This window comes from Echinops telfairi, unplaced genomic scaffold, assembly GCF_000313985.2.
Source record: "Echinops telfairi isolate 266 unplaced genomic scaffold, ASM31398v2 ScPeMD7_7400;HRSCAF=8409, whole genome shotgun sequence".
NCBI lineage: Eukaryota > Metazoa > Chordata > Mammalia > Afrosoricida > Tenrecidae > Echinops > Echinops telfairi.
This window is the reverse complement of record NW_022111300.1, coordinates 12,920,252-12,933,759: the sequence shown is the minus strand read 5'-3', so window position 1 is coordinate 12,933,759 and position 13,508 is coordinate 12,920,252. Positions and strand designations below refer to the sequence as shown.

Genomic DNA, 13,508 nt, shown 5'->3' with positions numbered 1-13,508 from the left:
TGCGCTTTACACAATTGATGTGTGTATGGATTGGGATAACAGTTGTATGAGCCCCTAATAAAATGTTAAATAAAAAAAAAAAGAAGAAGAAGAAAAGTTACAGTGATCGAACTGTTGTATAATAAAAGCTTGGAAAATTAAAAAAAAAAAATTGGGTATCACGAGTAGTAAATCAAGTACAAAACCATAGACTCCAGAAGAGCAGGGAGTCTGTTTGTCCCACACAAGCAGATACACACATCACAGTGACAGTGAACTTCATGTGTCAGCCTGGCCAGGCTGCAGCTCCCAGGGGTCTGGACAAATACTAAACTAGTTACTTTTCCACAATGTGAATTTTTCCATGGCGAATTCTTCACGAGTGGCCAGTCTGTTCTTCCTTCCTGGAAGAAGCCAGATCCAGAGGAGGACGTGGAAAAGGGAAGATCGTTGCTGACATCAGATGGACCGTAGCTGAAAGTAGAAACCACCAGAAGGAGGTTCACTTGTGTTTTAGAGACGAGACAAAGACCATGGCTGGCATTGAGAAGAATGGGAATTCCCGAACACCTTGCTTTGCTCATGGGGAACCTGGACATGGACCAAAAGGCAGTTGCTCCCACAGGGAAACATGGCATGGTTTAAAATCAGAAAAGATGTGTGTCAGAGGTGTATCCTCTTATCATACCCTGTTTCCCCGAAAAAAAGACAGTGTCTTATATTAATTTTTGCTCCCAAAGATGCTCTAGGTCTTATTTTCAGGGAGTGTCATATTTTTCCATGAAGAAGAATATGGTACACATTTATTGTTGAACAAAAAAAAGGAAATTTAATACCTGTATACAGTACGGTAGTAGTTGTCATCTCAAACCAGCATAACCAGACAAACAGTGAATCGTACAGTATCAAGAATTTCTTGTTACTACCATTATTTCCATGTACAACAATCTATGGTACATTTACTCATTTATTCAATGACAGTCATGTCATCATCTTCTGGAACATCATCATAACAATCCAAACCCTTATTTTAGGGTAGGTCTTATTTTTGGGGGGATGCCTTATATTTCAGCAAGAGGCAAAACTGTACGTAGGTCTTATTTTCGGGGGATGTCTTACTTTCGGGGAAACAGGGTACTTTATCAGTCTGTATGCTGAGCAAATGATCCAAGAATCTGGGATATTTTTTATGTATCTACTTTTCCATAAACTTTTGAAGCCCCCTCATGTAGATATCCAGAGAGAGAGAGAGAGAGAAATCACTAGGTGTTTCCTGGAGATCGCTGACTAAGACACCACTTAATGGGGTCCAGCTATCTGATTTTAAGCCATAGGCCTAGCAGTAGTGGGATGTTCAAGTTCATGTTCAGTTGGCATTGAGCACAATGTAGAAGTACCATGCCAGGCCCGCTCCAGCTAGAACTATGACAGCTGGCAAGAACTTCTTAAAGAGCAGGCTGAGACTGGGTCTGCAGTTTGGGTTCTTAATAGCCAAGAGAGAAGGCATGTGAAGGATGGGAACCAGGTAGGTCTAATTTTTTAAAATCTGTTTTTACATAAGTTTCTTTCCTTATATTTCTAAATGTCTATGTAACTGCTCATTCAAGTCATACTGCTGATAGAGGCGGAGTATATCATGAAACCCTCTCAAGTCTGATTAAAACTGATGGGGTGGCTTGATACATTTTTAATAACCTTAGCAATGGAATCAATTAAGACCAGAAACAGATTGTGCCCCCAAATTCATTTTGCCCCTTTGGAAATACAATTGATTGATGCCAACCTGGCTAAAATGTTACTTATACATCTTTGACCCTTGTTGGAACACTTGGTAAAACTAATGACAGTAGTTAGAATATTAAATGACATCAATGTTCAAAGCAAAACCAACCTATGGGGAAAGTGCCCATTTATATGCATTAGGTGGCACATTTTGTTTTTTTTAATATACATATATTTAATAATACAGTATCTGAAAATTCAAAATTGAGCAGAACTATAAATTAGTTAACAACAAACTCTCCAGTGCCCTTGAAATACATTTTGTTTCCTTCTGGCAATAGTATGTTTCTTCTTGTTCTTTTATCATTCCATGAACACCTCAATTATGGAAGCTTTATTTAAGTCCATGAAGCCCTTACATTATCAGAAATTTTGTGTGACCTAAAGGATGCCATTTAAACTATCCTTGCTCATTTAATTATATTTTAACCTACTGTCCACTTCTATCTTGGAATAAAAAAACAAAACCAAAATTTCAACATAATAAGAAAGCATCAAAGAAGTGAAATAAATACTTTTTAGCTCTAAATTTGATTTGAATTTAATAATATAAAATCAAAATAAACAAGAAAACTGTAGAAAATATTATATCATAAGAAATATAAATGCTGCCTGAATATTTGAGCATAGGAAAGAATCAGTGTTAGATGTCTTAGTTTTTGCGGTACAGGAATTTACTTGGCATAAGGTCTTCAAGCCAGCGTTTTGTAACTCCCACTACATGCGAATAGCATATATGGAACTCTGACCTGAGGGTTGATCGATTTTGTCATGTGCTGCTGTCATCTCAGAAGAAGGCATGAGAAATCTCCCTACCATCAAGAAAGAAGAGCTAGGAATGGAGTCCTTCTTTGGGCTGCAGATCCCTGCATGCTTGCTAGCGTTCTCGATCCAGAAGACAGAGCTGAGTCACCAGAGATGGTGAGACAGAGAAAAGGTACAGAGAAGCAGCAGAGGCAGCAATACCAAGAACACGGAGCAGAAAAGGAGGCTCGTTGGCAGACACTTAATCTGGGAAGCTAAGGTTGCCAGCACATGGAGCTAAAGCCAGACACCATCAGGCTGAGACTTAAAGCAGAATAGCTTTAAGTTATTTGAGCATTTCTCAGCAGTGCTAAAGGAACTTTGTAATGCTGCAAGAAGGGCAAAGACCAAGGGGAAGGGGCCAGGTGGCCGAGGAACAGGAAGCCAGAGAGAAGAGTGCCGGTTCGTCATGACTGAGCAGCTGTGCTCCTGATCACAGACACTGCTGTATCCTGAGATGTCTGGTCCTGAATTATAAACGGTTAACTTCCCTACTTCATCCTATAATCATGAATGTTGCCTGTGAGTTTTTTGTGACCATTGCAAGGATTGTCAAACACAGCAGCGAAGTAGTGTCATGGGAGAGATGGTGGGTGTCAGAATTAGTAAAGAAGACGGGAAACTGGAGACATGATTGACCTACATTGCATCGAGACTGCGTCTTCAAGAGAGCTGCATTTCACAACTGCAGGCTGCTCGCAGACTTGGTATGTTCGATCCCATCATGCAGTTGATTCCATTGTGTTACGTCACATCATGAGAGATTACTGCCAATCTCCTGAGAACCCTGGCCCAGACAAGTTGACACAAAACCCAATACGCCGGTCTTAGTTGTTTTTGATGGCAGAAGGAGTGGTAAACAATTGAATGATTACTACAATGTTTCACTTTCTTAGGAATTTATGATCTACTCTTGAGCTTCAATAGAAAAGAACTATGCCTGACGCTCAAATAATGTGAGATCGTTTTAAGCCTGTACATCTGGAAAATATTCGTACTGTAGTTCCCACTATGCAAAATACTGAAGGTCATCACTCTGTGGTTCAGTGCCTTTCCATAACTTTCCTTCCAATCTACTTGCAATTTCAGCAGTTAGTCTTTATTAAGAAAAACAAATGGCAGGGCAAAGTTCAGAGCACTCACCTCAGTCACCCTGAAGGGAAATTAAAATAGTAGAAACTGCTATCATTAGTTAATGCCCAGCATTGGTCATATGATCATATTTTTCTCTTTTATGGTCATATTTTTCTATGTTATATGTCAGGTAGATATTATTTCGATGTTATATGTAAGAAAGTAATGGTCAGGAAAATGACGTTCCCCCAGCTCCATCACCACCACCCAAATCAATGATAACCTGTGATAAACAGAGACAGGTTCAAACCAGGTGTCAATTCCATGCCCAGGCTTTCTGCACACGGGGCACTTGTCTTCTTCAAACCCCTTGAAGACGGCACCAAAGAGGGTGAATGTCAAGGTGATACTTGACAGTGATACCAAAAGGCTAATAGTCGGTGAGAAAACATACATTCACTTTTCCACTTTGAATGCATGACCTCAAACCTTCAATGGGTACTCAACTCTACTGGGAATTTTTGCTCCAATCCCCTATTTATAAATTTTGTGCTCCCACAAAACAGAACAATTTCACATCTTTTCCTTTCATTTAAATGTTCATCCACCCCTCCCATGCCTTTTTCCATATGGTTTGTCCTGCTTCATCCTTCCGTGGGGAAATAAAAGCAATCAGAAGAGAATTCATTGTCTTCCTCAAATAAATCTCTCGGACTTCCCACACTTCTGCCACGACTGTCTTTCCACTGTCCTGTAACTAAGGATGCCTCCTACTGTTCGTTTTATCCCATCCTTCCTCTCCTTTCAATTGCTCTGACCTACGTATGACAACCACCACCTCTTAGACTCTCCATTAAAGCAGCCCATCATCATGCAACATCCTCTGTTTTCCATAATAAACAAAATAGCAAGTGTGTACCTTTTACCATGCATCCCTCGAGCTCAGTGGTTCTCAACCTTCCTAATGCCATACCCTTTAATAGGGTTCCTCATGTTCTGGTGACCCCCAACCATAACATTATATTCATTGCTACTACATCACTGCTACATCATTGCTACTCTTATGAATCAATGTAAATATCTGATACGTGGGATGTATTTTCATTGTTACAAATTGAACATAATTAAGGCATAGTGATTAATCACAAAAACAACATGTAATTCTATATTGTGAAATACTTATTTCTAATGACAAATAAATGAAATTTTGTCTTGAAGCATGGTGTAGCATGGGTAACAGTCTTCACGCCTCATATGTGGGTATATCTGCATGTGGGAGGACCAGCCTGGAGACGGATAGAGGAGCGGTGTCTCGGTTCCTAAGACCATCGAAAATATGTTTTCCGATGGTCTTAGGCGACCCCTGTAAAAGGTTCCTTCGACCACCAAAGGGGTCACGACCCATAGGTTGAGAACCACTGCGGGTAAGCTCCTACCCCATTTTTCTCTTCTTTCTCGCAAAACTAACAAGAGTCACCTCCAGTGTCTCTCTGCCGCCATTCCTTTTCGTTCCTCCACTCCCACCGTGGAAATGGCCATGGTCAGCAGTGCGGATGATTTCCGTCTTGCCCCCTTTGTTCTTGCTGTTAGGGACCCTCACGTGGGTGGGGACTGCAGAACGCAGCCCTGCCCAGCCGGGCACCATCCTCACAACGCTGTGATGCGGGACAGTTGCTTTGTGGCAACTCCTGTATCAATTGATCTTACTGAGGATCTTCCTCTTTTTCCTGACCACCTACTTTGCCAAGCATCACCTTCTTTCCTGGGGACTGAGCTCTCCTGGTGTCCAAAATAAGTGAACCACCGTCTCCCCATCCTCACTTTGAAGGAGCATTCTGGCTGGACGTCTGCCAAGATAGATGTGTTCCTCCGGGAGTCCGTGTTCTTTGTTGTCGTTTATAAGAAACGGTTTGTGTTAGAATCACGGCTGCATTTAGTCATCATGCCGTTCTCCTTCAATCTATGACAATTCCTCAGGATTTCCTCGACTTTTAAAAATAATTCTATTGGCAATACTTCACATATCATGTAATTTAATTGTTTAATCATAATAAGATTTAGACAGCTATCACCACAATCCATTTCTGAACATTTTCTTTGCAGAGCTATTGTTAGTTCCCCATTTTCCCGGCCCCGGCCATGCCCTGGGCAACTATCAATCCATTTACTAGCTCTATAAACCGACCTATTCTGGATTTCACATACAAAAAAAAAAAACCAAACATACAAACACAAACAGGGAGCAAACAAACACCCCAAAGACAACGACTAAACAAAATATAGAGAAAGCAGAAGAGAAAAGAAAGCAGAAAATATTCAAAATTGAAGCAACTTTAAAATGGGACATGAGGGTCATCTATGGTATTTTTGGTGGTCTTTGTCAACATCATAACCCAAATGCATCAGTTCTTCTGTAATCTCCTTATTCATTGTCCAGTTTTCACGTGCATCTGAGGTCATTGAAAAATCACTTGGATCACCTTGGTCTTCAAAGGGAAATCCTTGCTCCTCAACATTTTTAAAAGTCATGTCCAAACCATCTTCCCAGTGCAACATGTCCTTTGTTTCTGCTGCTGCTTCCATGAATATTGGTTTTGGCGTGTGTCTGGGTAGACTAGAGAAACAATACATGTATAGGACACTCATATGTGTATAGGAAAGAGCTTTATATACAAGAGTAATTGAGGATTGAGAAAACATTCCAGCCCAGTCCAGATCAAGTCCATGAGTCTGATATTAGCCCATGTGTCTGAGACTAACAAAACACATGCAATGACGCCAAATGCAGGAAGATCACAGGCCAGTGGGTGGGAAACCTTGTGGATCCAGTGGTGTTATAAGCATCTCACTGCTGGAAGGGGTCTCCATGTGGCTTCTCCAGGTCCAGGGCTCTCACTGCCATCAGCGTAGCTTCATGTGTCTTGTCAGTAGAGGTTCTCTCGGGGAGTGAGCCGAGTGAGAGTGTCTCCCACCTCCCATGAGGAAATATCGGAGTTCCCAGAATCCTCAGGAGAAAGTCATGCCCACACAGAGGCCTCATTGGCTATGACCCGATTGACAGACTAGACTCCACTCCTTCACTCTTAATCCTTTCAAGTCCCAAATTGACACCAGATTGTGTAACCACCACAGTTGTGAATCCAAATGGAATGAAATCCTTGGCGACTTGAATCTGTTCTGTTTGTCATGATGTGTCTGTTGGTGCAGTTTTCAGGATTTGGGTTTTCTTTAGACTGAGCTGAAATCCCTACTGAAGACTGAAATTCTTGATCTATATCAAGTTCTCTTCACTTTTAGCAGCAAGGTAGTATCATTTGCAAATTGAAGATTGCTAATAAACCTTCCTCAAATCCTGATGACTCATTCTTCTTCATATTGTCCAGCTTCTTGGATTATTTTCTCAGCATACAGATTGGATAAGTATGACAAAACTATACATCCATAGTGTACACCTCTCCTGATTTTAAACCATGCAGTATTCTCTTATTTTGCTGGAACAATTGCCTCTTGGTCCATCTTGCAGTTTCCATAAGAGCAAATCACAGTGTTCTAGAATTCCTATTCTTCTCAATGTTATCTATCCATAGTTGTTAAGATCCACACAGTCAAATGCCTGTGTATAGTCAATAAAGCACATCTTCCTGGTATTCTCTGCTTTCAGGCAAGATCCATTTGATGTAAGCTGTGCCAGTCCTCATGCCACATCCTCTTCTGAATCTGACTTGAACTTCTGGCAAATCCATGTGGATGTATTGCTGCAACCATTTTTAAATTATCTTCAGTAAAAATTTTATTTGCATATGACATTAAAGATAGTGTTAATTTCCACATTCCCTTGAGTCACCTTCCTCTGGAACGGGCACACATATCGATCCCTTCCCGTCAGTTAGCCAGGTGGCTGTCTTCCAAACTTCTTGCCATAGACAAATGAGTGCTTCCAATGCTTCATCAGCTTGTTGAATTAAAAATTGGTCCCACCGTTAGTAATATGCAATTCTTTAAACCAATATACTCAAACGTAGTCAATCTCATTCTCCACACAGTTGATCGGACTGTCTGTCACAAATTGAATTATGTCTCCCCCAAATAAGTGTCATTTTGGCTGAGTCATGATTCCCAGTGGTTTGGCAGTTATGTTATGATGTAACCCTCCAGAATGATGTGATCTAGTATGATGAGCCAATCAGTTGTAAGGAAATTAGGGTGGGATGCAAAGTCCTTACTCGGGTCACAGTCCCAATCTAATATAAGAGAAGTGTCCATGGGGAATGGCCTGTACCACTTTCTATATAACAAGAATTAAAGGAAAGCGATTTAAGCAAAGAAATAGGGGTTTCCCTACCACCAAGCTGGAAGTGCATCCTTGGGACCCGAGGTTCCTGCTCATAGAACCTGTTCAACCCAAGGAGAGACTGAAGTCAAGAAGCATGTGGATATCCGAAATATCCCAGGAATGCTGGGCCCACAGGTGAAAGAAGAGCAGGACCTCCCTCCAGGGCCAACAGCGAGAGAACCTTCCCTGAGAGCTGAGACTCTGGCATCAGACTTCAGAATTCTCCTGAGAGAATACATTTGTTTGTCAAAGCTAAGTACTTTTGTATTTCTGTTAAAGCAGCACTAAGAACTAAGACACCCTCCTTCTCGAAACAGTCATCTCCGCCTCCAAGGACCCAAGGTCCCCTGCACCACGGCGGGGATGGGGCAGATGGGCTGAAGCACAGCAAGGCAGTCAACGTAGCTCGTGTGAAAGGAGGGACCGGAGAGAAGGATGGCTGAAGTTTGGGATGCTAAGGGGACCCAGAATCATGTAGGACCTCATGGGCGACTTAGGGAGAATTCGAGATTGTAAGGAGGGAACTCAATATGCTCTTAGCTTCTGTCTGGGCGGAAATGGGGCTGAATTTAGGAGCCGGGATAAGAACTTGGGGTTCACAATGAATTTTAAGTAAGTTTTGGCTCCCTTGAATTAAATTAGGAAACAGGAAGGACGGTACCAATAAGCAGAGATGTGAGACTTCAGGTGGCAGATAAGAAAGTCATGAAAGTAGTGAGGGAACAATGTCACACAGGGGATTTGACTCACTTCTCCACAAACCCAAGATTGTCCAAGACAATTCCTTGTCCACATGTGACCATGGAGCCAATTAGCCGCTCTAGATGGAGAACAAGTCGCTTCCTTCAGCACCTGCGATTCCTATTGGCAGACTGCAGAATTTGACTCATTATCTCCCACTGTATCTGTCATGTCACATTACTTTGCAGGCCCTGACAGAACACTCTAGAGGCCTGATGCAGTATGACTTGACACCAGTTCCCTAGTGCTGTACCTCATTAGAGGGAACAGCAAGGCGCAAGCAAGGGGTACCCCGTCCCCCCTCTCACAATGACTTCATGCATCTCTTGATCTTTTCTGTAGCTGTCTTTAGAGGCTCAAAGTTTTATGCCCAGGTCAATTTCCAAATGATCACTTTGAGTGTCAAAGTGATCAAGGGGCACTGTCTTCCCCTCCCCCAGTGACAACAGCAGACAATCACAGGAAATTGATCATGTTGGCTAAACTCACCTGATCCTAAAAATGATATTGGCTTCATGCTCCAGGGCAGGGCAAAAACAACTGAAAAATAATTGCCAGTACACCCCAGAGGGAAATTCTTTCCCTTCCCCAAATTCGGCAATCAATCTAACCCAGTGCACGTGACTAAAAATCACTGCTGGAAAGAACGTAATTTCGTTTACACACCCATACTCCATGGCAGTTTTGATTTGAATTGGAAGTCATTTTCTCTGGATTTTTATGTCTTCTTTTTTTTTTTCATGAAAGATTGTATTTGCAAGAGCAGCAAGAACATATAATAATATTAAACAATACCAGCCACGTCCAGAACAAAGGCATCGCCTGACGCAGGTTTCTAATAGTCCAACTTCGAACTAATAGGCTTTCGCCATGCTTTGGTTATGCCTTCTCAACTTTTTAATTGATAAATATATAGTATATGTGCACATATAAACATATCTTACATATCAATGTAGCTTAGATGTTGTTGTTGCCAGGTGCCATCAAACAGTGCTGACTCACAGGGACCCTGTGTACCACAGAATGAAACCCGGCCCGGTCCGGTGCCCACCTAACAATGGTTCTTATGTTTAATCCCATAGATGCAGCCACTGTGACAACCCATCGTATCAAAGGTCTTCCTCTTCTTACCATAAGGTCAGCAGTTCAAAATCCCAGCTTCCCCGCAGGAGAAAGGGGAGGTTTTCTACTTCTGTAAAGAAGTATAGTCTTCGAAAGAACAGAGGCAGTTCTACCCTCTCCTATACAAGCCAGACTCCTCTCGATGGCAGTGAAATGCATTAGATACATATAGATACCTAATTGCAATATTTTTTCATCGCGGTCTCTCATATTTAAAATACTTTAGTCATCTTCAAAGAGCACGTCACATTTTGTATTTCATCCATTGGTCTTTCTGATAGAGAAAGTTTTTAGAATGGGTTTATCCATCAGTCTAGAAAGAAGGGTGGGGTAGGGAGCAGTGTCCAACCTGATCAGTATGATTCACATGGAATCTTTCCTGTAACTTGGACAAATTTGTATATTTCTTTATATTTAATTACCAAATGCATCCAGGGCTTTAAATCTTTGCATTCCTTTAATTCTTAGAGAAGGGCTTCTGGGAAAGAAATTTGGGATAAAGGTGATCCCAAATTAGGAAAAGATCCTGCACAATGTGGCTCTATGGTGTGCATTGCTCTTTAAAGACCTTGAACTCATTATAGTGTTCACTTGACATTGAGAGTTCCCAAACTTCTATTGCCGAAGCACCAGGTACTCTGTGTATTATTTCATGTTTTATTTGTGCTTTTCCCTCTAAAGTCTCTGCTCTCTCCCCTAAGACACTCAAAGGGTAAACATCTTCAGCCACCAAACTACCCGCCTTGCCAGTTAGGTGTTACTCAGCAACTCTCAAATTTCCTACGAGGAAAGTGGCCCGATTCATGTACAAGAAACCAAGGCATTAGGAAGAAAAATCTAGGTTCTGCATCCTAACGGGACCATGTTGCTAATGGATGATGTTGCTCCATTAGTTGAATAGTTGAAAGGCGATCCAATAGCCAATAAACATACAAGAAAGCCTAAAGGTATGCAGCAAACAGATTAATAAAGGGCAGCTGAAATATCAGAAGACAATTTTCAAGCTTCCTGATGCCATCCAATGAGAGTATCTAGCTATGAACTGGTGTACCAAAAGTATTCCCCAGCCACAAAATATAGACTTTATTTATCTATGTACCTAATAGGAGTCAATTGGCTGGTAATGGGCTTATCTACTGGCTTATTAATTGAAAGAGCTTATTGTCAGACCTTTCTCTGGATGTGTATCAAAGACATAAAACCTAGAAAACAAAACTGCAATTGGAAATGAAATGGTATCCATGGCTTTATTTCTTAATATAATTTCTTTTCATGGCTGAGAATTTACACAGTAGAACATACACCAACTCAACGTGTACATGTACAATTCAGTGGCATTGATTGCAAGCTTGGAAGTGTGCAATCATTTTTACCCTCTATATCCAGGTTACTCTTATCCCATTAAAATACACCCCCTTTTTTATCAATTTAATCCCAACTCATGGCTACCTTATAAGATAATGTGGGACTGCTCCATAGGGTTTGCAAGGCTGCAATCTGCAAAAACAGGCTTCTACATCTACCTTATGGAGCAGCTGGTGGAATTGAACTGCCAACCTCTCAGTTATTAACTGAATGCTTAACCACTGAACTACCAGGGCCCCAAGAGATACTCACTGCCCTCGATGTTTCCTATTTAATGGTTGGAGTTGCTGTTGTCAATTTTGTATCATGAAGATCATTCTTAAAGAGCACAATGCTAAAGGCAGATATTCTTTTTATAAATAAATGAATCTTATTGGGAATTAGGTCATAGAGGATTTACATTTCAGACCGTCACTTGTAAGGCAGCTATTCTTTAATATTAAGTGCAATTTAACTATTCATTATTTGATTTTAAGAAAACTTGGGGGAAATTTTTGAATTTAAGGTATAAAAATTTAAACTGATACATTTTAGGTGGTCAATGGATATTTTTACCTCCTGATTTCTGAAGCTATATATCAGCCCAGAATTATAAAGTACTTAGAAATTTACACTTGCATTTTAATATGACCTACCATAAATTTGAACATAATTATGAAGTGCATTTTTTATTTGGAAGTGTTTTAATGTTTTTCTAAATTCATTTTACATTTCCCTTTTCCTACTTGTGGACTAACATCAAAACACCTGTGTCATCCTGTACAGTCAGCATCAGCCACCTGTGACTATTGAGCCTTTGAAAAGGGGCTGGTCTGCTTGAAGGTAAACAAGCAGCCAGCTAGCTCAGAAGCAACAAAGCCTGTGTGATCACAAGGTGTCAAAGGGATCAGGTATCAGGCATCAAAGAAAAAAAAAACCATATCATTGAGAATGAGGGGGAGTGCAGATTGGGGACCCAAAGCCCATCTGTAGGCAACTGGACATCCTCTTACAGAAGGGTCCTGGGGAGGAGACCAGCCAGTCAGGGTGCAGGGTAGCAACAATGAAGCATACAACTTTTCTCTAGTTCTTAAATGCTTCCTCCCCCCACGATCATGATCCCAATTCTACCTTGAAAATCTGGCTAGACCAGAGGATGTACACTGGTACATATAGGAACTGGAAACACAAGGGAATCAAGGACAGATGTTCCCTTTAGGACCAGTGATGAGAGTGGCAATACCTGGAGGGTAGAGGGAAAGTGGGGTAGAAAGGGGGAGCCAATTACAATGACCTACATATAACACCCTCCCTGAGAGATGGACAACAGAAAACTGGGTGAAGGGAGGCGGCAGACAGTGTAAGACATGACAAAATAATAATTTATAAACTATCAAGAGTTGAGGGAGGGGGTGCGGAGGGAGGGGGAAAAGTGAGGAGCTGATACCAAGGGCTCAAGTAGAAAGAAAATATTTTGAGAATGATGATGGCAACAAATGTACAAATGTGCTTGACACAATGGACGTATGTATAGATTGTGATAATTGTTGTACGAGCCCTCAATAAAATGATTTAAAAATAATAATAATAAAGAAAAAAAAGTGGCTGGTCCAAAGCCAGAGGTGCTTGCTGTAAGTATAAAACACACAAAAGATGCCAAACATATGTATGAAGGCAAGAATGTGTAATATCTTATTAATAACTTTTATATTTAGTCTATTTTAAATGGTAATATTGGGGGTATATTGGACTAACTCATACGTATTCATAAAATTAATTTCACCTGTTCCTTTTTGTTAATATGACTACTAGAAAATTTAAAAGGACGACGGAGTTCACGATATTTATCAAAACTGATCTAGAGTCGGGCAAAAACCCAGGAATGCTCCAAAGGAATCACAACAGATGAGCTTTCGAACTAGCTGATCAGTACCTGGGGAATCTCACTCAAAGAATTCTGGATTTATTTACTTACCTCATTAAGTCCCCCTGTTGCTTTCACATACACAATGAGCATTATATCCATGATAACTGACCCTTACCCTTTCTTTTTTTAAAAAAAAAACATTTTATTAGGGGCTCATACAACTGTTATCCCAATCCATACACACATCAATTATGTAAAGCGCATTTGTACATCATTCTCAAAACATTTTCTGGGCCAGATAGCTGTGCTCCAATGTTCATTGCGGCACAGTTCACAATTGCAAGGAGTTGGAAGCAACCCAAATTCCCATCAACTGATGATTGGATTAAAAAACTGTGGTACATACATACAATGGAGTACTACGCATCACTAAAAAGCAGTGATGAACGTATAAAGCACATC

The 13,508-nt window shown here is 40.8% G+C and overlaps 1 pseudogene; it reads right to left on the bottom strand.

Annotated features, from left to right (window-relative positions):
• Positions 1-13,205, bottom strand: part of LOC101658139 — a 28,275-nt pseudogene extending 15,070 nt beyond the window's left edge.
• Between the last annotated feature and the right edge of the window lie 303 nt (positions 13,206-13,508).